Here is a 27,282-nt window from a genome sequence, read left to right on the forward strand (position 1 = left end):
TTGGAGCTCAACAGCAGACAGCACTCTTGTCTCCCCAGCTGGTTTTGTTTATCAAAAAGTCCTCCCCTTGATAGTTTAGGAATGACTGTGAATCCCAAAGTCATTTGCCCTGTCATTTGTTTTTTGGACTGAAACAGGTATTTAATCTGGTATAAAATAGACAGACTCAGTTGCTCCCAGTTGCTTACTAGTGTAAATTCTCCATGTCTCACTGAAGTCCAGGGCTTGATTTTTCCTGCAATTACAACAGTGTGATTTTACTGATGCAAGTGGAGAGCTGTATCCGGATCACCAGTAGACCTTCAACTGGAAAAGGGTTTCACACTGGTCTAAATGAAATGCAGAGCCAGATTAACACCACTGACAACAGCTAGGTTATACATGTATAATGACATCCCCATCAGTCACTCTGATCTACACCCTATACATAACAATACATCTGCCATTGTATTTCAGTAATGTATTATTAAAATACTTTCTATAGTATATAAAGCAAGAATGAAAATAGTATGATGTGCAAGGCAATAAAACTTAAAGGCTTTAATTAGATGAATATTATCAGGAACAGTCTTGATCTAGAAAATTATGGAAAGATAATTTTTTTTTTCCTCAGAGCTTTAAGCCCTCCGTCTTACTCCTCTTTTGTCAACAGCAGTGAGTGAACACCCAGAAGTAGGTCAGGATTGCTGATATCCAAGGATACCCTGTTTCTGTGGTTACCTTAGCGCTCCCTCCCTGGAACCCAAGCTCAGCCCGCGGCGTCACCGCACACGGGCGCTGCAGCCCCCGCTGCAGAGCTGCTGCTGCTGCTGCTGCTGCTGCTGCTGAGGCTGCTGAGGCTGCTGCTGCTGCTGGGGCTGCTGGGGCTGCTGCTGGGGCTGCTGACGCTGCGGCTGCTGCTGCTGGGGCTGCTGGGGCTGCTGCTGCTGGGGCTGGGGCTGGGGCTGCTGCTGCTGGGGCTGCTGCTGCTGCTGGGGCTGCTGGGGCTGCTGCTGCTGCTGGGGCTGGGGCTGGGGCTGCTGCTGGGGCTGCTGCCGCTGCCCAGGCGCCCCCGGCTCCACCGGGCGGGCACACAGCTGCAGTTGCAGCCGCAGCGGAGCAAGGAGCTGTGAGCTGCAGGGTGCCCAGGCCAGGCCGTGCCGTGTCTGCCTGTGGGCTGGCTGTGCTCCGCTCTGCCCCGGCTGAGGGACAGGAGGCAGTGCAAGGGCTGCCCGAGACCGGCACCTGGGATCCGTGGCCCAGCTGCAGCTGGTGGGGTGCTGGGTGGGAATAGGCACAGTGGCAAGTACGAGGACACCCCATCACCACACAACACCAGCCAGAGCCAAGCAGAGAAATTAAGCGTGCTTCTTCTGTGTCACTGCAGCCCTGATGCCCTCACGCATGGCTGACTGAAGGGGAGGTTTATCTTCCAGGCATTCCAGATAGGATGACATAAAATAGACTGGGGCTGTGGACGTGGAAACAGAGAGGCAAAGCTTAAGGCACAAACACAAAGCAAATCAAACTGTGGCAGCTGTGTACAAAATGGGCCAGCTCTGCGTTTGAAGGTGTGAGAAAGGAGCGAGCGGGCTGTGCTCAGAGAGACAGCCTTGTGAGAAGTGACAGCTTTAGTCCTGGTTCATCATGGGGTAAATTTGCCAAAAGTGGGGCTAGGGCATAGGAACTTAAGGGCTCTGCATTATTCACATTTGGGCAGGCTTTGTACCAGGCTTTTGTTTGACTGGCATGTTCTTTCCCATTTTTTTGACAGGACTCATGGACTGGTAGAAGTAAAACAAGCAGCCTGGCAACTGTGGCTCATTTTCAGCAGTTTTATGAAGTACTATGTCTATTAAACTTGCTGGCTCTAAACTTGGGACATATTTGCTGTTGACACCAAGCTTCATGCCAGCCAGCTCCCCTGTCAGACTATTCAGGGAGCACCCTCAGCAATGGCAGACACGCTGGACCAAGCAAACATGTTCGCAGGGTCTGGATTAGAGCTCATGCTGGTGCATAGCTGCACTGCCCAGCAGCAGATGTTTTAGGACCATATGACTTGAAGCAACTGAATTACTGAATCCAGCCCTGATTGCAGACTTCATGTAATACTTGTATAATCCAGAAGGGTCCAGACAGCATCTACTCTACACCAAGTGGTTCCCAGCACTATAGCAGTACTTGTCAAGAGCTGTGTGTCAGTTTTAACCATTTTAGGTACCTGCTGAGTGCCAGATTTAAGGAACATTCCACACTGACAATTTAACACTTCTCTTCTGCCCAATTTTCCCTCAACTCATATAACCTTTGTATTTGCCTTCCTGTTGTTGTCAGCTCAAAAGAATATCCTCAGAAGTTAGTCTTGATTGAAACTGAGGCTGTAAGCATTTTAAATTTTAATTACAGTTATTCACCGTGTGAATGGGAGGATCTCCAGGATTTGAGCTAACTGCTCTGCAAATGTGCAGAGATCCATCAGCTTTCTACCTGTGAACTGATAACAAATCCTGTAATCACATAAAGTTGGTGGAATACAAAGCTTTTAGCTCTGGTGGATGCATAAGCTGCTCATGGAATTCTAGGCAACAAAACACCACCAAGTTATGACACAAACCATCAACTCGCACCCAATACCATCAGCAGCAAATCAGAAAGATTTTTGACTGAACCTTTATGAAAGGAGTTTAATCATCATCTGACAAACAGAGAGGTAAATTAGAATTTCATTCAGAAATAATTACTTCTGTTAAAAAGAGAATTATTTTTAGTTTCTCTTTTAAATTTTTCTGGTCAACTGCAGCTTACAACTATTGTTTCTTATTCTGCTTTTCTCCACTAAATTAAAGCATTCTTTAGTACCTGGTATTTTCTCACTGTGAAGTTGCACACACCGTAATCAGAACATTTCTCAATTTTCTTTTTGATAAGCACAATGGATTAAGTATTCCAAGTTTTTTTAATAGAAAGCATTATATCAAAGTATAATCCTATTTTCTCAAAATCGTTTTGGAACTCTTTTCTGCAACTTCATAATTTTTACAATATTCTGTTGAAAATGTGGCCACCTGAGCCTTATCCAGCAACCCACTTGAAGTATCATCAATGCTATTTGCAAAGGAAAAATATGCACTTTCTTGTTTTTCTCCCTACTCTCATCCAAGAATCACATTCAGACCTCCTTTTATATTAAGGTCTGTTATCTAATGAGTTGCCAAGACAATTCTTTATGGAGTTTTATCTATAAATTGTCCAGATACACTGATTTAAATTGATAGCTAAATGACATACACCATTTGGCATCTCCAGCTCCTGAAAGTCCAGTAGTCATTTCAAGGGCTCATTTTTCCATCCGTATGCCCATAACATACAGAAATGCAATTGTACATGCCTGTCTGTCTGTCCTCTCTCAGGTCATCCAGTCCATTTTCTGTACGGTGCCCCAGAACATTCCGTGTCTCTGTTTTCCAAATCTGCACATACAATCTGTACTGCTAATGCAGCTTTTCAGTTTGCATGGTTCTGGCATTACACACAGCCTCTGTGATTCAGCCAAGATTTCCAGAGAGGATGCTATAGGCTGCCCATGCACAGAGCGTGGGGTAATCCTCTGAGCCCAGGAGGACTTGGTGAGCAGGGAAGGAGGCACCCTTCACACAGAGAAACACTGTGAGGAAACTGGACTGAGGGCAAAAATGTGTAGCAGCAGCAGCAGAAAAAATGGGCAGGGGACAGGCAGACAGGGAGGATTTGCTGTGCTGGTTGCCTTTTTGCATAAACTTGTATTTTTTCCCCACCATCAACCTCTGTTCTTCAGCTTGTCACTTACTGTATTACCTTTTCCTCCACCCTACTTTCCCCTACAATGTCCTTTCTCCCGCTGCCTTTTATTCCCAGTTGACTCATTCTGACTTAGATTCACCCTCCCCTGCCAAAGCTCTTCATGGAAACAGTATTCCTCCTGCTGCTTTCACAGCCCTCTTTTGGGTCCTATGTGTCACCCCCATGTCCCTAGTCCTCCTCCTCCAGGGGATTAGAATCTTTCTGGGGCAAGGACTACTTGGAGCTGTGTTCACCCAGTCCCTTGAGCAACTGGGCTCCTGTGCTTGCTAATTTTATTTTAGCTGCTCTCCTAATAAAAGTGACTAATCACAACAGCACTGTGATGTCTAGTAGGAGAGACTGATGAAATAATTGTGTAGTGGGGATGAAGCAGCCAGGCTGATGGTGAAGCAGAGCAGGCATTAGCTGTACCAGCCTTACATAACATTGCAGGCTGAGTGAGAAGCACCCAGAAGGAACTCACTTATCTCACCCCTTCCTCCTCCTTTATTATGAAAAAAGGAAAAAAAAGAAAGGAATAAAAGGAACAAAACAGTTATATTTCCTTTACTGCTGCCCCATGCCTGGGTGCAGGTCCCTGGGCTGGCAGTGGGGCAGCAGGGACAGCTGCCACTCTGTGCTGGCTCAGGACTCACTCCAGCTCTGATCCCACTCGGTGTGCTGGGCACAGAGTCAGGTGTCACTGTTAAAAAATGGTTCTCTGCCTTCTGATTCATGATGGCTTTTTTTTTTTCCATCTTGCAATGGATGTGAAATATAATTTGAGTTTCAATATGTAGCTGGGATGGTTTTCTTCTCTTGTTAATTAGTTATTACCCTTGCCTGCACCGATGTTTTTATTACTTTAGGTGGCTGATATCTGCTAACCACCTTTCTGAAAGATTACAAAAGTCCCATGGAAATGAGAGTGGGGAGGTGGACGGACGGATGGACGGATGAGAGATGCCTCTATTACAAGGAACGAGCACAGAAAGCTTGGATTAGGGTGAACAGCTGGTGCGGATTCAATAATCAACTGCTCTGAAAGAAAAGCCTGTTTTTTCTCATCTCATGGTATTAGAGAACAGGATACCAGAGCTGCCAACCTTACAATTGAAATCTGCCCACACAGAATAGCAAATTCCCCTTGGCTTGCATTTAAATGCTCCTGGCTCAATTATAACTCCATACAGTCTTTAATACATACATGTGGTCTGCATATTATCCTGCAAACAGAGCACTGCACTGCTTCTCTCAGCATGTCTCTGCCTTCATTTCAACTCCAAAGGGAGGGACAGGGCAGGGGGAGAGAAAGGAGGACAGAGAGCTTATCGAGTTTACAGCTGCTGCTGAGAATATTGGTTTGATTTTCACTGCTGCTCGGGATTTATTTCCACAGCAGGCAGCAGGTTGGGACAGTGAGTGCTGGTTTAGCAGACTTAGGAGGTCATTCTGGTCACTCTTCAGGACAGCCCTGTGGCAGTAGCACTGCCCTCCAAGGAGCCAGCTTGTGCTGGGAGCCATCCTGGTGAGCCGTGGTGTGAGGAAGGGCTGGGCACTTCCAGCTCTCATTATCCAGAGAGGAGCAGCAGAGCTGGGGCAGAAGTCTCCGTATGAAAAATGAGGAGGCTTGTTGGCTGTTGATTTTCCCAGGTACTTTGTGATGCTAAACATGGCAGGGTTACCAAGACTTTCTCTGACCCTATTGGCAGCAGCAGTAGCTACAATACAATCTTCCTTCTCTTCATCCCAAGCCAGCAGGCAGCCCTGGGAGACCAACACAGAGCCCCTGGCTTTGTTTCCACAGCACCTGAGCCCTCTCCTCAAGCTGCACACCTGCCCAGGTGCTGGGGCTTCATTGTGATCTAGAGAGCACACAGCCACCTGATCTTGATGGTGACAAATGGGGGCAGCAAACAGTTGCCAGGTGGGGCCATTTTTCTCTTCATTCTGTCAGATATGAAGAAGAAGTTAACAGCTCAATACATCACACTTGATCCCATCAGCCAGTCTCTTGTCTTTTCAGAAAACTGGAAGAAATATATTTGTTTTAATACCCTCTTTATTTTAAAAGATCAGGATAAAAGCAGTGACCAGAACTCTTGTTATCACATAGTTTCAATCCGTAACAGGATACTGAATATTCAAGGGGAGAGAACCCAAAAGCCTGGGCTGCAGGTCTGCAGCTGACCCTATTAATAGCCACATCAAATTCTTGTTCATTCAGTGGCCTTTTTTAAAGGGAAAACACAGCTCAGCCCTGCTGCCCCAAATGCAAGGAGAAAACTGGAAGGGGCTGCAGGAAAATGTGTCAGCCTGGGTCCCTCCTGTGCTTCTTGCAGAAAGGAAAGGAAGATATTAATGCAGATGATTTTGTTACATAAATACATGTTGTATCAGGGCCATTTTTAGCGTTTGTGGGGGTGTGAAGAACTTCTTCAAGCTGCGTATCTATTTCATAGGATTCAGCTGAACTGAGGAAAAGGACAGAGAGTTTTAAGGTAAACTATCAAGATACATTTATTTAAGCCCACACAATTCTGTACAGAGCTCCACATGACAGAAACAATATTTCACTAGCATGTCTCTGGCCTCAGTAGTGCTTTTTAATGCTTTGTAGCTCAAAGACCTCTTAATATAATTGGATAAAATTAAGGAAAAAATTGTAATCAAATTTCAAATATTGTGTCTGCCATTTGTCTTAGGAGAGTTTCAGTTTCTTTGAATTCCAAAGGGCTGCAACACTTAATTAAAATGAAATTTTAAAATCCAGAAATCTAATTTTTAATTTAATCTCCAAGTAATTTAAACTTCAAACAGATAATTTTCTTGTCAGGAAGAAGCCCCTTTTTGAGCAAAAAATAAAATCTGGGGGTAATTTCATGAATCAAGTTCATAAAATGCAGAACTCTTCTTGATTTCTGAGCAGTTTTCTATTATCTTTTCCACCTCAGCTCCATGTCCCATTCATCCTTGAGAGATGCATGGGGCTCACTTCCCCCTTTCTGATGTGTTCATCCCTACAGAAGGCAGAGAGTGAAATACAGCCCCCAGCAGAGCTGTGGGAACATCTCACACCAGCCTAGAAATGGGCCCAGGTTTAGCGGTGGGTGTAGGCTCAGAGTGGCTGGGGCTGGCATGGGGAAAACCAGATTTTTTTCCTCCTTCCACACTGGAAGTGTCCAGTTATCAAAGCAGCTCCTCTGAGGGGCTTCGGCTGCAAATGTGTCCAAAAATAATTTTCTCATGTTATCTCAGTGGCCATCTGAGAACCTTTTCCTTCTGGAATGCAGTTTTAGGGGACTGTGTTTTACTTACAGGAAGGCATTGCCAAAGGGAAATTTTCATGGGATTAATTAATGCTACATTTTTTGTTTGTCATGCTCCAAAAGGATCCGGTTGTTTTTAAAGGAATTTTTCTGTTATATTTTTTCTTTCAATTTTTTATAAAAAGGACACCAAAAGCTAACATTTATAAATCATCTGAGCTCGGTAGTCTGGTTGATTTCCACACAGTGCCTACACTTTGTGTTTCTCAGAGCTCTGCCATCCACAAGGCAGATCCCAGACTGGGCACAGTTAGCTACAAGGTGCTCAAAAAGAGGAGAAGGTTAAGGAGGAGAAAGGTCACCTAAATAACTGTAGTTTACTATATTGCCCATCCACGACAGCCTTGATCCAGAGAATTTTAAACACATGCTAAAGAATGTCAGTCTTATTTAATAAAATCATAAGAGTCCATATTTTGGGCACTTCACCATTTTGGAGCTCAACTTTTCTGCCATAGAGCTCAAGTTTCTCAAACCAGCATTTTAAATTCATCCTGAATCTGCTGCCACTTGTGAGTTTCTGCTCTGAAAGATGAATTTAAAGTCACCCTCCGAATTGTTGGTTTAGGTGGAAAAGAAGTCTTGAATTAATTTTGCTGGTTACAATAGTTCTTTTTGGTGATATAATGACAAGGAAGAGTCAAACCCCCACTGGTCCTCATATTTACTCCTCAATGCTCCATTTGCTCATTCTGTTGATGACTTTATCTCAGATTTATTTTGAAGACACCGAACTTCAGATGAAAATCTATCCTGCTGGGAAGGGAAGAAAGGTTTAACATTATTGCTCAGCATTCATCAAAGAAGACAAGATAAATGCAATACATTATAATGATAAAGATTTCTGGGTGACCCCTTAGACTCTAGAGCACAACTTTGGCAACACTGGAGGAGGAGATTCAGGAATTCAGAAAGACTTCAGAGAGGTCATATTCTGTGGGGAACAATAAAACTGTCCTTTACACAGGCTGACTGCCCAAAGCCATGGCCTTTTTTTCTGGAGCAGGAAATCTAAATATTTGGGATATGCATCTTGAGCAAAGAGTAAAATTCCTTTGCAGTAATAATGCCTTCAACATGAAAGAGATAAACTAACATAAGTCTCATCATTAAGCACACTTGAATCTGTTTCAAAATGAGATACACACTGGAAAGAGGCCTCCAGTACCAGCTACAAGGACAGCTGAATGGAGAAAATAATACAGAGACAGAAACCTTTTGTTTGCATTAGAAACACAGAGTACCTCCAAAATGTTTGTTTAATTGTTTGCTACACAATAATACCACAAAAGCACTTTTCAGCATGACAGCTGAGACTTCAGAAGCTGCAAAACCCAAACCTCACAAAACAACTCACTGGGGCAAGTAGGTTGAAAATTAACAGGACTAGTAAACAATAAAACAAATTAAATCATCCTCTCAGACTGACACTGCATTATGAAAGAGAAAGTAAGGGAAACAGAGAATGGAAGGAAAATGCTGCAGCATGTGGCTAGGAAGCAGGAAGAGATCCACCTGGGATTTTGTGAAGATGTCACTGAATTCAGCATCTGTATCAGCAGTCCTGGCTCAGACACAATGCCCCTGGGACTGCTGGGAGCCACCCCTGTGCTATCACCAGTGCATCAGGCACCTCCCCAGGTATCCTTCTGCAGTCCCAGCAGTGAGGGACATTCTGAAGGGTCAATCAACACAGCTAAAATCTGTGTGTAAGTACCTGGGAGTATACAGGCCTGTTCTCTTCCTCCTAACTAAGGTGCTTAAGTTAGAAGCTTTGGTACCCCTCTCTAAGTAATAAAAAGAAGTGGGGTACTTCAGGAGGTGGCTTTGGCTTTGTTTCCAAGGGGCAATTTTTGCTGGTAGCTAAAGCAATGTAATCTTCACCTCCTCTGCTCCCCACCCACAGCACAGGTAGGTAGTTGACAGTGGAGCAACACTGTGAAACGGGTTACAAGAAAACTCAAAAAACCCCAACCAGCCAACTACATCACCATCCAAATAAACCCCACAGAAATTAGATAAGCTTATTAGATAAGTTTAGTGGATGAAAAAAGTATGACCTGATAATGAGACTATTTGTTCTCCAGAGACATGGTCATCCTCATGGGTTTAAGAATACAGAATCAAATTAAGAGTACAGATGGGCACAACAAGCACCAAACACATTCCACAGGGTCTTTCCTCAGAGACCACGAAAGTTTGAATGATTGCACAAACAGATACAAAGGGGAAACACTAAGAACAGGTAAATCCGAAATTCATAAGAAATTTATGAGAAGTGTAATGACCTTTACTCATCTTCCTTCATCTCTCATTCTTACAAGGATAAAAGGTTGATTTTACTATGTTATCTCTTTTTCAATAGACTCAGTGCACTGTATTTTGTTCCTGTAAAGCTACTGCCAGCCAAGGTTATATTTGGACTAATGTGCTGCTTTGTTCACAGCACTGTACAAGAAGTTACATTATGAGGACACAGACACAGTATTTATTCAATCACTGTAATACATTACATTCCTACTCAGTGATATTTCAATATACTCACACAGGAGTTCAGAACTGAAAGTTTCCTTAGATAAGTATCTTCCACATTTTTTCTCATGTAACTGTATTAGACCAATACCCTAAATGAATATATATATACGTACATGTACAAACATGCATTATGCTTTTTTGCTAGTGCTGTACACGGTTGCATGCACACATCTTTGCCTGCTCAAATAGGACCTGCAGCCTAGCTGTATTTGTTAAATCTTGCCTAACTGTATTTGATAAATGCTCCCTTTAAAATCTTTCCTCTATAACATGAAAAGTCAATGCTCTAATATTAATTTGCCCTTTGAAAGCGAGCCAGTATTCAGATGGATATTGACTCTGGGCCTGCTGGTTGTTCTACAGCAGCGTTTGGAAGGCTGCTGTTCTAATGAATGTGCTAACATTTGATACACACACTAAGAAAATCAATAGCACTATTTTTACAAAGGCATGTGGCTTTACTAAGTACACTGTCACTACCCCGTCGTGCAAAATTTACTAGAAACCTCCCTATATGACTAAATTGCTGCATCTGGTTCATTTCTCCACTTGCCTGCCAGAATGCATAATACCAGACTTCAAGGACGTCCAAAGTCAGCCTCTGAAGCAGAAAAAATATGGTTATTTAAGTCTGAAGTGGATGTGGCAGTCAGTACCTGAAACTCTCACGCAAGTGTCAGTTTTTCCTCATTTCTGCCCTGCTGTTTGCACATAAGACACCTAGGGAACCCAAAGGTTTTCACATTTCACAGAAATTCCTGCTTGTGTGGTTTCTGAATGAATTGGTTAACTATGGGCAGAGAATAAAATGTTTTTATAATCACTGTTGAATAAATTAGTCCCTGCTCTTTAGCTCCTTGTCTTCACTAGGCAAATGCACTGCAAAGTTCTTGAATCTCAGCCTTAAATCTGCTCCAGCCCATCTAAGTCTCTCTGTTTTCCAAGCAGCTACTGAAAATATCCAGTCCATGTGAGTGAATAAGCTAAAAACCTGTAAGGGAAAGGAATATTTGTAAGAAGCAAACTCAGATGAAATACAAATGCAGTATATATTCAAGGACTTCTAGTCACACTGACTTAATTCTAGATCTGGAAATGTATCTTCTCCTTAAGGAAGCAATTCAATGCTTTAGGCATGTACTTGAACCAGGGACTAAATATAATACAAAAGAAGTCAACAGTTAAGACAAAATAGAAGATCAAACAGGTAAAAATATAATGGTACATTCAATTATATCTTCAGTCTCTGGAAAGTTTCAAAATTTAGTAATATAAAACTATGTGAATCAATCAAAACTAGTTATTTTCATCATTTGGCTTTTCAGGGTTAGTTAATTGCCAAAATTAGGCAATTAGGCAATTGCCAGCCTCATCAGGAGGAATAGAGATTTCTTCGTATGCATTTGTATATGCCTGTAGCAGACATAGGTTAGCTGAGAGAGGAGCCAAGCAGCTTCACCAGAGGAGGAATTCAGATTTTTCATGTGGTTCACATGTGCCAAAAGATGAGCTGGTGACCTTGTTCAAGAGAGCTGTGGCTGGAACTCAGGAAGAAAAAGGAAAGTTTATTACTTAATTCTTTCCTGACTTCAATGATTCTATGAGTCTCTGATTTTAAGTTTAAAAAAGTTTAATTTTTTCTTCTAGTTTGAGCAAGACATGATCATGATAGAAAATATATTACTTGTTTTTTAAAAAATTACCATATATAATTTCAACACTAGGGCTCCAAAGTAAAATAAAATACTGAAATATCCATACAGCATATGGTATCCTTCTGAAGTCCTGTAGAGCTTATACAGAAAAGAGAATATTCTTAGCAGAGATTCAGAGGATATTCAGCAAATGAAATGTTTGGTAATTCAAAGACTATTTTTCCCCACAATCAATAATTAGACAGGGAAACTCATTGTCACAGACTGTTATGTAGAGAGTAGAATCAAAGTGCAGATTCAAGGGAAGAATAGGCACTTTAATGGGCTACAAGTACATCACAAGAGCAAACTCAAATATAAATCAAGTTCCATGCAATATTTCAGCATGGGGGATTACCAGTGAGATTTTCTTGGTGGGACATTACTGCTGTTGCCCTTCTGTGCTTCTTCTTGCTTTGTCCTCCTAGATGCCTGGTGGGTGTCCTTACCAGACAAAATGCCAGGCTATCTAGGTCACAGACACCAAGTGATCGCAGCAGCTCTACCTCTTCAAAACATGCCTCTCTCTTTGAAGAAAGGGATGAAAGACAACCCAGGAAGTTTTAGCAAGTGGTTCTTGCTTCTCTTACAAGAGCACCGAGAGGCTCTGGGCTACGCTGTCCTGCAGGTGACCCACAGCACCCCAAAAACAAGCACAGCACATGAGCAAGCCTGGCCACAGCTGTGCCTGTGGCACAGACCTGCACACCACCTGGGGCAGCCAGCACAGCCAGCAGGCACAGCTGTGGGCATCTCAAAAAGTTCCAGTGTGAAAACCTGGGATGAAATCTCCTGTCTTGCTACCATGGTGGTGAGCTTGGAGCTGTGATGGCCATGCCCACTGCTGCAGCAGTCAGCCCTGCCTGCTGTGATCCTACCTATGTGAATGTCACTATCCCCAGTTTCAAAAGACACCTAGGGTAAGAAAGGAAATGAACCAAATTACCCAATTTAGCTGTATATTAGGTGAAGAATTGATCCCAGTGTTCTTAGGCCCCAATGGACTGCTTTAGCTCCACGTTCCCTCCTACAGAGACACTACAAAATTAGACTAAAGTGGCCACTATGCATTTATAAATGTCTTGTACTGGGAATGCAGAGAGGAAAAAGACTATTGTGCCCTTCACACACAAGCAGTACCATGTAAACAGGAAAGAGTGGGAAGGCAACCTCTGTTACTGGCCTTTCTAATGAAACTGCACTTGTGAAGATACAATCCAATAAGGAATAGGCAGGAGAGCACAGGAAACCTTCTGTAGATCCATGGCTCATTCTGAGCCCACATTATCCAAACTAAAAGAGTAACCTCATGCAAGAAGTCCAGAGGCTGGTGGCTGAAGAGGCAGCACACACTGCTGCCATGTGAGCAGTGGTCAATGAAGTGAGGGAAGGATGCAGAGGCAGAGCATCCATGAAGGTGATCACAGGATGGAGCAGCAATGAGGTCTGCAGAAAAATAGATCTGTAGTTCACTGAGCTACCACAAACATTTGCTGAATTTCTCCCCACACTCTTCTGTCTCATAATATTTAATCTGCCTCATTAAATAAAGTCCTTTACCAAAAAGTCAGGTTATTACAGATTATTCTGTGGTCTGGGCATCATGTAGGGTTATCTAGCACACAGATACTATGTTAGCTTGTAGGCAGGTATCCATCAGGTCTAGTCTCATAGAATAGCAGCTGTTTTTCTCTTCAGCTGATATGCCTTTCCACATATGAGAGATATAAATGCCCACATTTCTGCCAGATCAGTAGGCAGTATCATTAGCACTCAGAACATGGGCTCTGCTGACTCTTTGAGCTCCTTCTGCTCCTGAGGCAGTTCATTCAATCATGATTCATTTTAAGCAGATGATTTCCACCATGCTGGACAATTTTTTTGGTTTTTTATTACATGGTCCCTCCAACTACAGGGAATGTTTTGGCACCATTCAAAATTTTGTTATGTGTGTGGATACATCATGCAGGTTGTAACTATCCCTCTGGATTTATGATAATCAAGGATGTTCCAGAAAGGGAAGAACTTCATTATTTATAGGCTCAGATTTTGATGAGAAGTACATTACTGCTGATAAGTGTTTCTCTAAGATCTGATACTTTACCCATTGCTACAAGAGAACTAATAATACTGGAAGGCATTAATCTGTCTTACTTAAAATCATTCTGATTAAAGCACTAAGAAAATGTCCTTCAGGCTCAGTTAAGACCCTTTGTAGAGTGAAACACCTAATAAACTGTACCTAAAGGAGGCCTACAAGAAAGGCAGAGAGAGACCTTTTACAAATGCATGTCATGATAGGACAAAGGGGAAATGGTTTAAAAATAAAACAGGAGAGTTTTAGATTAGATGTTAGGAGGAAATTCTTTACAGCAAGGGTGGTGAAACTCTTGAAAGGTTGCCCAGAGAAGCTGTGGATGCCATATCCCTGGAAGTGTTCAAGGCCAGGTTGGATGGGGCTCTGAGCAACATGTTCTAGTGGAAGGTGTCCCTGCCCATGGCAGGGGGTTGGAACTAAATGGCCTTCAAGGTCCCTTTCAACCCAAACAATTCTATAATCCTGTGGAATGAGATAACAGTAATAGCCATCCAATGCAATGGGCCAACCTCTGGGCCCAGTGATGGGTAGAGCAAGGGATTCTTTGGCCAAAACCAACACAAGTTAGATGTGTGTATGTGCAAGGGAAAAAGCTGCAAAAACTGCCCAAACAGCAATGGGCCATGTTGCAAGAACATCCCCAAGGAGTCAGCAGAAAGGTCTATGGCCACAGAATACAGGGAGATTGAGGTTGTGAAAATGGCTTGGGTGTTTCTTATTTCTATGACAATTAGACAAACAGACAAACAAGATTCTGAGGTCATTAGCTGTAAAAAAAAAAAAAAAACAAAAAAACAAAAACCAAACAAAAAAAAACCCCTTTTTTTAAAAAGATTAAATCTCATCAGAAACTTCAAAAACAAAACAAAACAAAACAAAACAACACCCAAAAATTTAAAGGCTCTGAATATTGCCTAGCCACTCAGAGGGTTTATGGTGCCAAAAGGACACCTGGTCACATCTTCCTGCCTGTGCTAGAGGTACTTCTAGCTGGCAGCCCTTCCCCCAGGCACCTGATGATGAAACTGCTGCCAGTGTAGGATACCAACCTGTTGTGAGGTCCTGTGGGATTACTGGAGCAGGGGCTGCGTCAGAGTGAGCAGGATGACAGCACACATCTTGCTCCACAGGCTGGTTGTGGAATACAAAATCTACAGGAAGAAAACAAAGGTCCTGGGTTTGCTGTATGTGAGATGTTTTAATTTGCACAAATGCAAGTGACAGACACTTTGGAAGTTTCCACTTTGTATTCTGCTTTCATCTTGATTAGTACTAACTTATTCTTCCAACAAAGGAAAACCCACAGAACACTGATCAAGAGAAGAAAACTGCAATAGTTCTAATAGTCCCCTTCACTCAGCTGTTATTACTGTACTTAGAAGGATTTGGTTGTAGTGGCATATCATCTCTAATGACCAGGTTTCACAGAAAGAAGTTAAATTCATTGTTGTGGCAATCAAGAAAAGCTACAGCAGGATCACACACAAGGTGAATTAAGCCACTGGATGCCTTAAATCTGTTCCCCACAAATTGTGAGCAACACATGGATGCTGGTTCTTCATCAGCCTGAGCCCACCTAACTGCAGAATCCTCAGGTTTGGGTGTACTCTGGCTAGCTCCTGTGAATTTGGACATTCCCCCTTGGCCTGCTAAAACTGAAGGTGAATATCTTTCTGCCAGTTAGGCATGCTGAAATGCCAAGGCACTGGAGCTGGTCAGTGTTGCAGCTGTCTGAGGAAGGAGGCAGGGTCCCATGGCCAGGATGCAAGGAAGAGCATGACCAATGGCAACTAGCCGATATACACAGCTGAGGTGCTTGTCAAATTGCAGCCCAAACAGTGAAAAACAACAGTTTTCTTTCTGTGAAAGGAAGGTGTTGATGCCAGCTAACAGAGCTGTGGCAACTTCTCAGGTGGCTGCCCATGACCCAAACATCTGCTACAACAGTGTGATAGAAGAAAAAAGTGACTAGGTCTGACTAGCATCTAAATCACTTTTGTATTAACTGGCCAAACTTCTTGCAAGACATGCTCACTTTTTTCAGAAAAACATGTAGTGAAAGACAAGCAACTCTTCTGCAAGCTGCAAAATAGAGTCACTGCAAGTGGGCACAAGTGCAGATGGAGCAGCCAGTGCCAGGAAGCATTGTACCCCCTGCCAAAGAGCCCCTCTTTGTATTTATTGTATGTTAAAACAAGCTGCTGCTCTCTGCAAGCTCCATTTCAGAGTCTAGAGGTAGGTGCAGGATTGATTGGATACTGTGACAGTGCCAGTGTACAGTGCAGGAATCCTGGCACTGTTGTTTTGCTTCAGACCAGCCCTGCTGAGCATGGGAGGACTGGGTTTCAGAAATAATGGGCACCCACAGCTAGTGACAATTGCAGGTCAAGGTGCAGCTGCCCTGCAGCTCCTGGCACTGGGTCCTGAGGGCATCTCCTACTTCCCCCCAACAAATGCTATCTGGGCAGCCTCTCCCTCTCCAATTAAACAGAATATTCTGTTTACAGTGGTGTTCACTACAGCTGTAGCTGTAGTTTGGACCTTTCTGCTGCACAGAAACTCAGCAGCCACCCCCTAAATGAATCCTACCCCTCAATAGTCTTCTTGGCTAGATACTGTGTCATCAGCTTTCCCAGGCAGAAATCAAGTGCTTTGAAACTGAATGCCCTGCCAAGGCATGAGCATGTCTGTGGCACAGAGCAAGGGGAGCCAGCCATGCACCAGGAGGACAAGGACTCTACTGTGTCACCAGGGCATCATTGCCTCCTTCAGCCCCTGCTCCTGTGCCCGAGGGTCAGCCCCACGCTGGCTCTGCCTGCAGACCTCAATAAGCCTGCTGAGATGTACCAGAATGGGATTTGCCTTTGCTTTGTTCTACCAAATGGATGTAACAATGACAGAAAAAACGCACAGAGAGGATTTTCCGGCCTGTCATCCAAGTAGAAAAGGAACAGGAGAAAAAGAAGGAGAAATTAGAGTAACAGAGAGGATCAAAATGAAAACAAGCAGGGAAGATAGGGTGGAAATACACCTTCTAGTCTTTGGCCCACACCCCTCAATACTGCAGCAACTGTATCATGTAAATCTCAATCTCAGACTTTTTTCTTCTACTCTCATTGGAAAGCTATTTTAGAATCTCTCTCCTCTCATGGCTAAAATCCTTTTAATTTCTAGCCTAATTTTATTCATAAATATATGTCCACATCTTCTTGTGGAACTCAAGCTGTAGTCCTACCTACAGCTCAAGTAGCTGTCCCTGGATGTAAACCTCACCATTCTGGTTTTATGCTTAGTTTAAGCTGTCTCCCTGCCTGACCTGCTGCCAAACACCTGATAATAAATAAGTGTACAGACGTGACATTCCCTGGTCAGAAAGGTGTCCCTCAGCCTAGCAGCTGAATCACACAAACCCTCTTGCAGTTCTGATTCAGGACCCTGATCCAAGAGCTAGAAGATAGAGCCATCTTCTGCCAAAGCTTCCTCTAGACCACATCCATCATACCTTAACAACACAACCACCTCCTTCCTTCTCTCTCACAACCTCCCTGGGGCAGAGAAGGGTGTGCAAATGTTGTGCAGGGCTGTTTTACAAGACCTAAAGTCCCTGGTGTATGTTGTGACACCTGAGCTGGAGAAATATATACAGCAAATGTACTGCCCAGCCATACACCAGCTGGGCTCCATGTGTGTGATGAGTCTCACATGAGGAACACCCCAACCACATGTTCACATGCAGCAAAGCTGCTGAGTCTGTCTGCAAACCCCAGTGAATCCTCTGGGGTTTCTGCATATTTCACTCTGGATGGAAAAGGAGGGGTTTTCCCTTGGAATATCAGAAATCTTCCTCTTGGACTACCTTTGCTTGGTTACAGAAATAAGAATTTCATGAGTAAAGAATAGGAAATAAATAATACTGTTTTAGAAAACCCTAAAAATATGAAAATTACCTAATCTTTAGATTCAAGCCATATTAGGGGACCAGAAGGATACATAAGTGTTCTGCTGCCTGGATTATCTGATGGAGTAACACCAGAAGTACTGCTTGCCAACTGCCCACATAAACCTGCTTTATCGCATTCCCAATAAAGTAGATTATGCTTTTGTGGAGCCCTTATCCACATGTTCAATCAACAGGACTGCATTACCTTCCTCAGTGACCTTCATTTTGCTCTTTCAAATTAAACAGGCGTGTATTAGTCTCCAGCTCTAGCTGAGGCACTGGCTCAGTGCGAGTGGTGTGACCTGGGGAGGAGCTTCATGGTGACATCAAGGTCAATTATCTCAGAAGAGAGAGGAAAAGCCCAGCAGAAGAGACCTTCACCTTGAACTATGTGTGACCAGGAAGGCTCAGCCACTCAAAGAGCTTTGTGGTGCTACAAGTGGCATTCAGGCACCAGAGAGAAAGGAAAAACAAAGAGCAGACTTTCCCCAGTGCTGCTCTAATTAAGCAGTTAATTAGGTGTGAGCTGATGGATGTGTTGCTGCAGTCTGTGGGTTTGAGGTCCTAGTCCCAGTCAGAACTAGGGCAAGAGTGCAAATTTTGGCTCAGTTGGAATGAAGCAGCAATTTATGATTTAATCTGGCAAGATTTTCTGCAGTGCTGAAGGACTTCGCCAGTTTCACAGGTGGTATGAACCTGTGTTATAGCAACCCATCTCCTTGTTCTCATTTGGCATTTCAAACACTGTCAAGTCTGAGGGACTTCTGTGCTTTCATTCACCTGTCTTTGGCAGCCTGTGGTTTCCCCAAGACAGACTTTAGATCCCCACTCAGAGATCCTTCCTGCTTACCCGAGTCCTGAAGAAATGCCAAGGGAAGAATGTTCTCTATTTCACGATATTTTATCTTGCATTAAATAAAGAGGTATATATCTTAACAAAGCCAAAAATATTTAATGTTTAAGTTTGCAATTATTGATAACTATCTTAAGACAGAAATCCCTAGATATTTTAAAACTCTAACCATAATGTCCCAGCTGTGTTATCCATAGAGAATATGATACAGCTATGTAAAGCTGCTATGACTGCTAAGTGTATTCCATTATCTCTGCTAGTTTTGTCCCCCCCTCCCACACTCTCCATTCATTTCAATGTTCACTAAATATTTTAAGCTTGTTAAGTGAGTTCATGCATGCATTACAAAAAAGCACTTTGGGAAAAATTTATGGCTATTTTATCCATTTCAATATATGGGCATGAACGTACCACTAATCTGCACAGAGCTGTGAGACACTGTCCTTTTCCTCTCACCCTCCCCCTTAGGGAAATAAAAACCCCAAGTTTTGGAAAAGGGGTCATGCGAACACAGGGATTTCTATAGGGAGCCCGTGGAACAATGCAGGCATTGCCAGCCATAGTGGGCTCCCATTGTCTGCTCTTGGAGCACATAATAGAGGCTTTGCCAGTGGGGAGGCTAAATGGGGAACAAATGGATGGACAGTAAAGATGATGTAGGCAGAAAGTGCAAGAACCTCCTTCTGCTTCTGTTTCTTTCAAAGGCTTGAAAGTGATAGTGTGCATAGTAATTCCTCTCCATTGTGGTGTATGCAACGTTTATATTCATGCTATGCTTGCTAAAGAAATGCTGGCTGTGGTCAGCAGAGAGGCCTGCACACATGCCTTTATCCCTGCAGCCTCCTGGATCTCAAACAGTATGGAATCCATGTGTGGGGAGCAAAACACCAACTCTTATGTTAATGAAGATTACAGTGAAGAATGGAGGGATGCAAGCCCAGCTGCTCACCCACTGACAGCAACTGGGGGATTTTCCCTTACAGCAGTGAAGTACCCAACTACAGTTAAGTTTCATCAAAACTTTCTTTACCATCCATTTCAGAGGTTTCACAGCTGGGCTGGAAAGTTTACATGGAGATAAACCCTTCAGTCAGGCCTCAAGCAAATGTAAAAATGGTTGTTATCTTTTTGTGAAAGCCCCAGAAATGGAGCTACTAAAGCAGTGCAAATACACATGTGAAAATCTACCTATTTAGAGATGGCACACATACAGAATTGCACAGGATTCAGAGAGTTAATTTATCCCAGCTGATAACTTAGATTGTGTAAATGAACACATCTTTCATCTTCAAGCATTTTAAGCCACATTATATCAATTTGAAGCAAAATAATTATTTTCTGTTAAATTCTGTGAGATGACTCAAGTCTGGAGAAAGGTGATCAGTTTCTATTCACTTCCAGAAGACTCTTTCCCAAAGGATTTAAAGTGACAATCAGCAGCAATGGCAGTTCTTCCATCCCTTCATCCATCAGTCTCCTCCACAGACTTCAAGTTGTAATGTTTTAAACACTGCTATTGCTATAAGTGAAGAAATAAAAGGCATTACTGTAGTATCACTTTTCAGACCATTCATCAGCCCTCAGTATATTTTTGGTCTGGGAAAAAAAACCCATCTACATTAAATCCTTTTTCCCCCATACCTTTTGTTTTCAAAATGCCTGAAAACAATATCCATTCTGAGACCCAACTCAAGAATCCCTTGAAACCTGTGAAAATCTTCTTCCTGTGTCTAGAGTTGGGCACCAGCAGGAAGATGGAGTGTTTTTAACCTGTGTATCCTCACTGGCTCCACCCTGGGCTAGCACTGATCTCCTGAGGATGCCATGGTGGCCCTGTGTAGAGCGGGCTTGCAGCCCTCGCCTGTGAACCCACAGATCTGAAAACTGGTTTCACCATGGGCAAACCAAAGGTTTCAGAGGGGCTGGGATATCTCTTTCCTCACTCCAGCTGGCCCCTCCAAGGAAAAATGGTAGCCCATGCAGAAACTGGCAGCACTGCCAACATGCTACCTAATGTGAGCATTAAACCTGTCTTAAACAGAGGAAATTAATACCAAACACCTCATTTGAATGGCATCTACTTTGGGAGAAAGCCAGGAAATATAAAGGTTGGTTTGCTCTGCTCATCACTCACATGACTGTGCCTTTTGTTTTTCAGCCTGATGAGAGGCAAGGATAGAAAATCAGCCCCAGCTCTGAATTTCCTGGCTTTTGTCAGTTGATGTTACACCCATGATATTATTCGAACAGGGGGTTTTGTGTGTAACAGATAAATGTCGACAAAGCCCTGTCTAATGCCTTTTAGGTTGCTAGGAAACCTGGCTCTGTAGCCACCACAGAAATATCTCTGGCTAGGGGATTAGATAAGCTCTGACTTGTTTTGATTAGGTGAGCTTTATTGCAGAAAAGACAGCAGCATGCTTGACATCGTAAAAATATGACCCTCTTACAAACCTGGGGCACAAGGATCACTTATTGCTCATGATGGCATCCACGGGAAGACACTGAATACTTTTCTAACCTGCCAAATCACTTCTCTCCAGAAAAAGCCACACCTCCTAATTAAGGTCTCCTCTGGTCCCCTGGGACTTGGGGCCACTGTGTTAGACCATACTGAGGTGAAAAGTCATTTTCAGCCTAGCTTAATTTCATGTGTCAGAATAGGGGTATTTGTGGTGTGGTGGGCAGCACAGTTAACTAAGAACTAGATTACCTACCCTCTGCTCTCAGCTCTGCAATTTAATGATTGTGCTTTGAAAATAAATTTGAAGGAATTGTACCTGTGGCAGATATTTATGCAACCCCATTAATGGAGGAGCTAGAGGCAGTGAGCCTCTCTGCTGTTGCCCGTGGTGCCCCAAGATCTGCTCAGGGAAGCTGAGTGTCTTCCCCTTTTGACCCTGCCTGTCTCAGCCTGCTTGTGCTGGTCTATGCCTGCCTTTGCCGATGGCACGCCCAACAGGCATTTGGGGAAATGGTGGGAGCTCCATGCCCTCCTCAGAAGTGGTTTCCACCCCTTACTTCTTTACTGTCAGGAAGTTTTTGCCTTTTTCTATCTTACTGCAATTCAAGAGCCTTGCTTCTTGTCTTGCTCACAGCATGTGTAACAAACAGGTTGTCCCCTCCTCTCTGCAGTGCCTTTTATATGTTTGAACACAGGTTCTTCTTTCTTCCTCAGTCAACTTTTGTCTGAACAAAACCTAATTGTTCTCCATCTATTCTCACAAAGTATATTTTCCCTAAGCTCTTTAACTCCATGGTGCATTATCTGTGGAAGCAGGGCAGATATTCTGCAAGCCATAAATGAAACCAACATATTGAAGTGAAAGCAGCAGACTGACCACAGGCTCAGTCATGCTGTACCTCTGAGCTATGCAGTTTCTGTCCAGGTTGCTGGCAATAGTTTGGCAATATCACTTTAATCAGGAAGGCATTGAGACAGGCATCTGGAACAGTCAAAATTACATGACAGAGACCCTGGGTTCATGCTGAGGTGTGAGTAGAACTCAGGACGTTGAGTTTGGTCTAAGTTCATGTTTGCATGTTCACATTTAATTAAGTACACAGCTCAGTGTTACACTCTTGTATGACAGACGTAGATTGTACCAGTCAGAAGAGAGAACTAGCTGCATTACTAATGAAGTTTAAAAAGGCTCTCCTTCAATTCACACCAATTACATGAGAAGTTTCATTCACAGAGAATGTGTAATCTGTCCATAATCATAGCATTTTAAAAGAAATTTGTGCTCATCAATCTACCTCAGGTAAAGCTATTACAGGAGCTAAAATATCATCGAAAGGGTGAAAACAATTAGGCTCTTTCCAGCTAACTGGGAGAGCAAGTCTCAGAATAATGAATTCTGTGCTGAGAACACTGCAGTTGAAATGTTTCAGTTGGGAGAGCTCGGTACAAACAGGTACTTTCCAAGCCATTCAGTATATAGGTTAATATTAACATTAGGCATTGCACATTTAACTCAACACTCTAAGAAGCAATGATCTGGTATGCTCCCCTGCACCCATGGCTGAGCCTTGGGTTTGTGTGCTGTGTTCAAACACACCAGTACGTCCTGTGACCCTGCTGTGAAGGGGACAAAAAGCCCTATTTACACTGTCTTTGCAGCTCACTCCTGGAGCAAGCCCTGGCTCCCTGGCAGCCTGTACAGCATGGCCTGTGTCCCTCAGGAACACACAAACCATGACCACGCTGCAGTGCTCTGGGAACAAACCTGGCATCTTATCAGCCTCCACTGCAGTCTGCACCTGCAGGCGAGCATCTCCTCACTCTCCCAACACCGGTGTCAGAATGCACTTGCCCCAGACATGGCAGATAACCACATCAGCACCCTCCTTGTGAGGTGACCAAGCCAAATAAAGGAGCTCAGAGGCTGCTACAAAAGCACACTGCTTACTTCTGCTCTGACCATGTCTGCTGCCATTGCTTCTCCAGTACCATGCCAGTCCCACCACAGAAAACCTCATGCACTGGGGTGCTGACAGAGCCAGCTCAGACTAGGGCTATGGATGGCTACACACAGATGCCTGTTAGAGCCAGGCTTGGCCAGATGGTGTTTGTTGCCCCAATTATATTCCTGACTCTTAACTGTCAGCCAAGCTGTGACATAGCAGGTTGTTATATGGAAGTGCTTGCAGGGTCTGGATGTCATTGTTGGCAAACGAGGGCAGGAGGCTGCTGTTGGAAAAGGCTGTCTGTGTGTGTGCACATGTTAGCAGTACCCAAAGCACAGGGTGAGGTGAATCTCTGTCCTGACCCCTGAGCTGCCCACCTCTGCTGGAGAATGGCTGAATCACACAGTGTATCTTTCCTAAGCACAGCTGTACCTAAACACATCCTATTGCTCTCATTTCTTCAGTAAGTATAACTCAGACAAGACACCTACCAGAGCCACAGGCAATGCCTGAAACATGGCTTCATGCCTGGGGCCCCTCCACTTGTCCTGAGCATGGCAGTGGAGATGGAAAGGATGAATGAATGGCCTCAGAGAATCTGATCTGTTGCAAGGCTTGTTAAGGTCCCAGACCTCTCAGACCCAGCAAGATGCTCAAGTCCTTGGTGACAGTGCAACACAGAGCTTACTGTTATGGTACATGGGTCCCGAGCTGGTGTATTTCATCATAGAAGGAGGCATGTCAGCCAAGCTTCTCCAGCATAATCACTGGCATCACAGCTCTCTACATGCAAAGCCTTTGTTTGGATGAATTTGAAGTCAAAGTACTTACTGCTGCAGGCCAAACCCACAGCATGAAATAGCCTCAGTTATGTGATGTGCAAATAACCTGGAAGTGCTGACTATGGAAGCTCTGAAACACTTTTTGCACCCAAAAAGCTTTTAGATTTTTTTATTCACAGGGTTCAGTAAAAATCCCAAGCAGCCAAATAATAAGAGGGTTGATATAGAGCTCCCCAAGTCTTTGGGCCAGCTGGGAGGCTGGTGAGCACAGCTGGGTGAGATTTGTGTACATAAGTCTAGGGGCACTGGAGAACATTCTTGAGAGGAGGAAGTGAATGTGTCCTGGTGTGTAGATGGTGTCTGGGGTGTGCAAATCCCTGAGAACAACCCTCTCAAATGCACTTAACTTTCTAAGCAGAGGTAGCTATTTAGCCTGCTTCAGCAGGGCCAATATGGTTGCACACGGATGACTGGAGACCAGGGCCAAGTGCCATCTGACCTGCACGGATGCACTCAGAGTCATGGATTGTGTTCACAAGGTCTGAGAGGAGCAAGTACAAATTTTCAGCTGTACTGTGCACGTTAGCAGTTTTGGCAGCTGCATGCATGCTCTTACTGTTCTACAGATAACAGCAAAGCCTGCATCGCAGTGATACAACAGGCTCTGCCCTATTTGAAAGGACCCACATGACCAACTGACTATACTCTTTGACACATATCATTCTCCAAGAAAATGCAAACTCTTTGGACTCACAGACACACAGAAAATCAGTGTTACCTGCGTACTGTTGATACGTTCCTGTCACAGCCTCTCTCGAGACACCCAAACAAGATGTCAAGCACTTGCTCCCTCATTTTCCCTCCCACTCCCTGCTCCAGGGATGAAGTTGAGAATTATGTGAAAAATCATGGGTTGAAATAAGAACAATTTACTGGGAACAGCAATGGGATAAGAAAAAGAACAGTAACAGCAACAATATTAATAACAAAAGTGTGCTAAAAAAAGAGTGTGATTTACATGGAAGATGCTCATTGAGCCCAAGCTGACACAACCACAGCCAGTGGCACCCCACCCCAACTTCTCCATCTGCCGCACCTGTTCCCAGCTGGAAACCACACCCCTTCTTCTCACAAGTCCCTTCTCAGGGAGTCCTTTTGCCCAGCCCATGACATAAGATTGTATCAAATAACACAGTGCCTTGGCCATATCCTCCCACTGATGTGGGCCAGAACCAGAGCAGTTTCCCAGACTCTTTTGGAATCACCTCACCTGAAGAGTGCAGGCAGCAGAGAGAGGCTGGCAAGGTCACAGCATTAAGCATCCTGTGCCCCCTGTTCAGCTCTCCCTTCTCTGAACTGAGTACATAAACATGACTCACTAACAGGCCACACACCTTCCATACAGCTTTCACAGCTCCTGAAGATGCCATCTGACACAGAGTAAATGGCTGAAGTTCAGCTGGAGTCAGTGAAAAGTTTGCCCAATTTAGGAATGGAGTTCTCCTCAGGGACAGCAGACCCATTCACATTTGTGAAAGCATATCTAATTTGCACGCTTTTAGTGTGTCTGCTATTACTTTTGCCACGAGGCTGAAGTTTTTAATGAGATTAATGATCCATGGGTCACTGTGACCAGTGATTGATGAGGTTCTCAGCAAAATCAATTTATTGTTTCTTTCCACCAAGGGCTGCTGCCACACTTCTGCATCCCAAAACAGGTCACAATTAAGACGATGTAGTTTGATCTGGTTTTCCCTGACCAGACACTTCAATTCAGTGCCTGCAGTTTGTTGACTATGGTTTTCCAATAAGCTCAAGAGAGCCTAATGGTAGCAGTGCATTAACACACCAATGCCAATTTGCAGTATTGGGTATCAGGATATGCAAATGAATTAAATTAGATCTTGTTTTCAAGGGGTATCATAAGGTGTCCCTTGAGCTTTATGTGCTTTTGGACATAATTTGATACATTAACATTTAATTTCTGCCAGGTGGGGTTCACCTTCCTCTGAGGTAAAGAGCTCACAGAGTAACACCGATCTCATACCTCCCTCCTTCCTCTGCTAATAAGAAATACAAGATCCAATTTCTCTCTCCCTTCCCCCACTGCTTTCCTCCCACAATGTTTCAAAAATCTGACAATAATGCAAAAAATAGTTCTGTATGGCTCTGTTGTCACTCAGGGACTCCCAGGTTATGTTTGCTCCCTTGATGTGCCGGTGCAGTTGGGAGCTGAGCAGCAAGGCTGGTGTTACTGCTCTCCTTTGAGCCATTTCTGCCCTGGGACGGCTGCTTGACCTCGATCCAAATGTGAGAACAACTATGAGGAGATTTTTGCCCAGTCGTGGACTTCTGCTGATCACCTGCTGGAATGGGATTTGGGGATACCACCCAGCCCAGTGTGAATTTTTGTCATGTGTAGGCCCTCAGGACAGTTCATAGCCTTGCAGCTTACCACTCAATTTAGTTAATGAAGTTACAAGAGACAGGAACATAACAACTGCCAGTATTTAAGATCACAGGTTTTAAAGGTCAGTAGGCACTACTAGCTTTCATTACCAGAACCCAAAAAATTTAACGCAGTAAATCCCACCTCAAATTCCCATCTTGTTGTCAAACTGGAGCATATATTTTCAGGAGCTGCTCCAAACTCAGTCTACAGGTTTTATTTTAAAGAGGTATCCCACTGAGCTCTCTGTGCCCCTGTAACCCTCCTTGTGTGCAGCACCATGTGAGACACACATCTCCATTCTTACAGTCGAGTTTTGCTTAAAACATGGCTGGTTTTGATTAGAGCTGCATTACTTCCTGGGGGTTGCCAATGTCTTCTGCCTTGCTTAAGTCATGGTTTTATGATGCAAATTAGACAGATAATACTGTCTGTAAACCATACTGCATGATCAGATGGCAGACTAAGCTTAGTGAGATAGAGATTTCCTTTTTAATTAAAACTGCAATGCTTCTGTGTGGTGGATTAACACTGAAAGGGTCACTGGAAGAAGTGAATTACAGTAGGATCTGAACAATGAGGAAAAATTGCTCCAAAATGGCCACTAACAGCATAACAACTATGTCACTTACCAATGTCTTCCTTGCAGGAATATTACATTATGTTAACCCTTACCATTCCTGGAAGGTAGTCAAGTGTCATCCTTGCTTTAGTTGTATGAAAATTCTGATGTGGAAGGTTAAAATATTAATGAAATAATATCTGGCTTCTTTTGTCAGAGCCTTCATCTTGACAATGAGACTTTGTGTTTGGAAGCATCTGGAAACCAGGACTCCCACCAGTCAAGAATTTTTTTCAACAGCTCCAGAAATCCAGCCCCAGAAGATCTTTTAGGTAAATCACATTTTTCCTTCAGAACATGGGCACTCAGCAGTTAAGCTGCCATACGAACACCGAGCTTTAATTCCCACAATATCCAGTCCTTCTGGCCAGCTTGTCCCAGAAGACTGTCAACAAGCAGTGCTGCAACAGATGTCACACATACACAGATATATCCTGGCTTTTCAGTGGAAAGAAAATTTCCTTTTCCCTAAACTCTACCAAGCCACAAGTTCTTGATTCAGACTGATGCAAGCCCACCTTCACACAATCTAATAAGGAGAAATTAAACCCCAGGCCTATCTTTGATGTTCAGATGACATCTTCTAACAAAGCTGAGTGTAATAGATGGTTAACTCCAAATCTAAAACTTGCATTTGAATTCTTTTGCTAAACGCTCTGCAATTAGACATAAGCTGAGTAAGGCAGAGACTGCAGTACTGTATCACCAGGAAACACGTAAGGAGGAGAAATCTGAGCCATCCTTGTTTCACAAAAGAAAAAAAAAAATC

General features: G+C 43.6%; 2 long non-coding RNA genes across 3 annotated transcripts in view; one reads left to right on the plus strand and one right to left on the minus strand.

Moving 5' to 3' along the window:
* Positions 1-7,537, plus strand: LOC135302744 (uncharacterized). Its single transcript, XR_010364293.1, has 2 exons — positions 1-1,631; positions 1,754-7,537. It is a non-coding gene; the product is annotated as an uncharacterized LOC135302744 (long non-coding RNA).
* Positions 5,010-27,282, minus strand: part of LOC135302743 (uncharacterized) — a 23,408-nt gene continuing 1,135 nt past the window's right edge. The window contains exons 1-4 of one of the 2 annotated variants that reach the window (XR_010364292.1): positions 23,152-27,274; positions 17,603-19,769; positions 14,507-14,608; positions 5,010-7,886 (exon numbers count right to left, since the gene is read on the minus strand). This is a non-coding gene — a long non-coding RNA (uncharacterized LOC135302743). Of the gene's footprint in view, positions 7,887-14,506; positions 14,609-17,602; positions 19,770-23,151; positions 27,275-27,282 lie in introns of those variants that run through there. The other variant, XR_010364291.1, reaches the window with a different exon arrangement.

The sequence above is a fragment of the Passer domesticus genome, chromosome 6 (genome assembly GCF_036417665.1).
Source record: "Passer domesticus isolate bPasDom1 chromosome 6, bPasDom1.hap1, whole genome shotgun sequence".
NCBI classification, from domain to species: Eukaryota; Metazoa; Chordata; class Aves; order Passeriformes; family Passeridae; genus Passer; species Passer domesticus.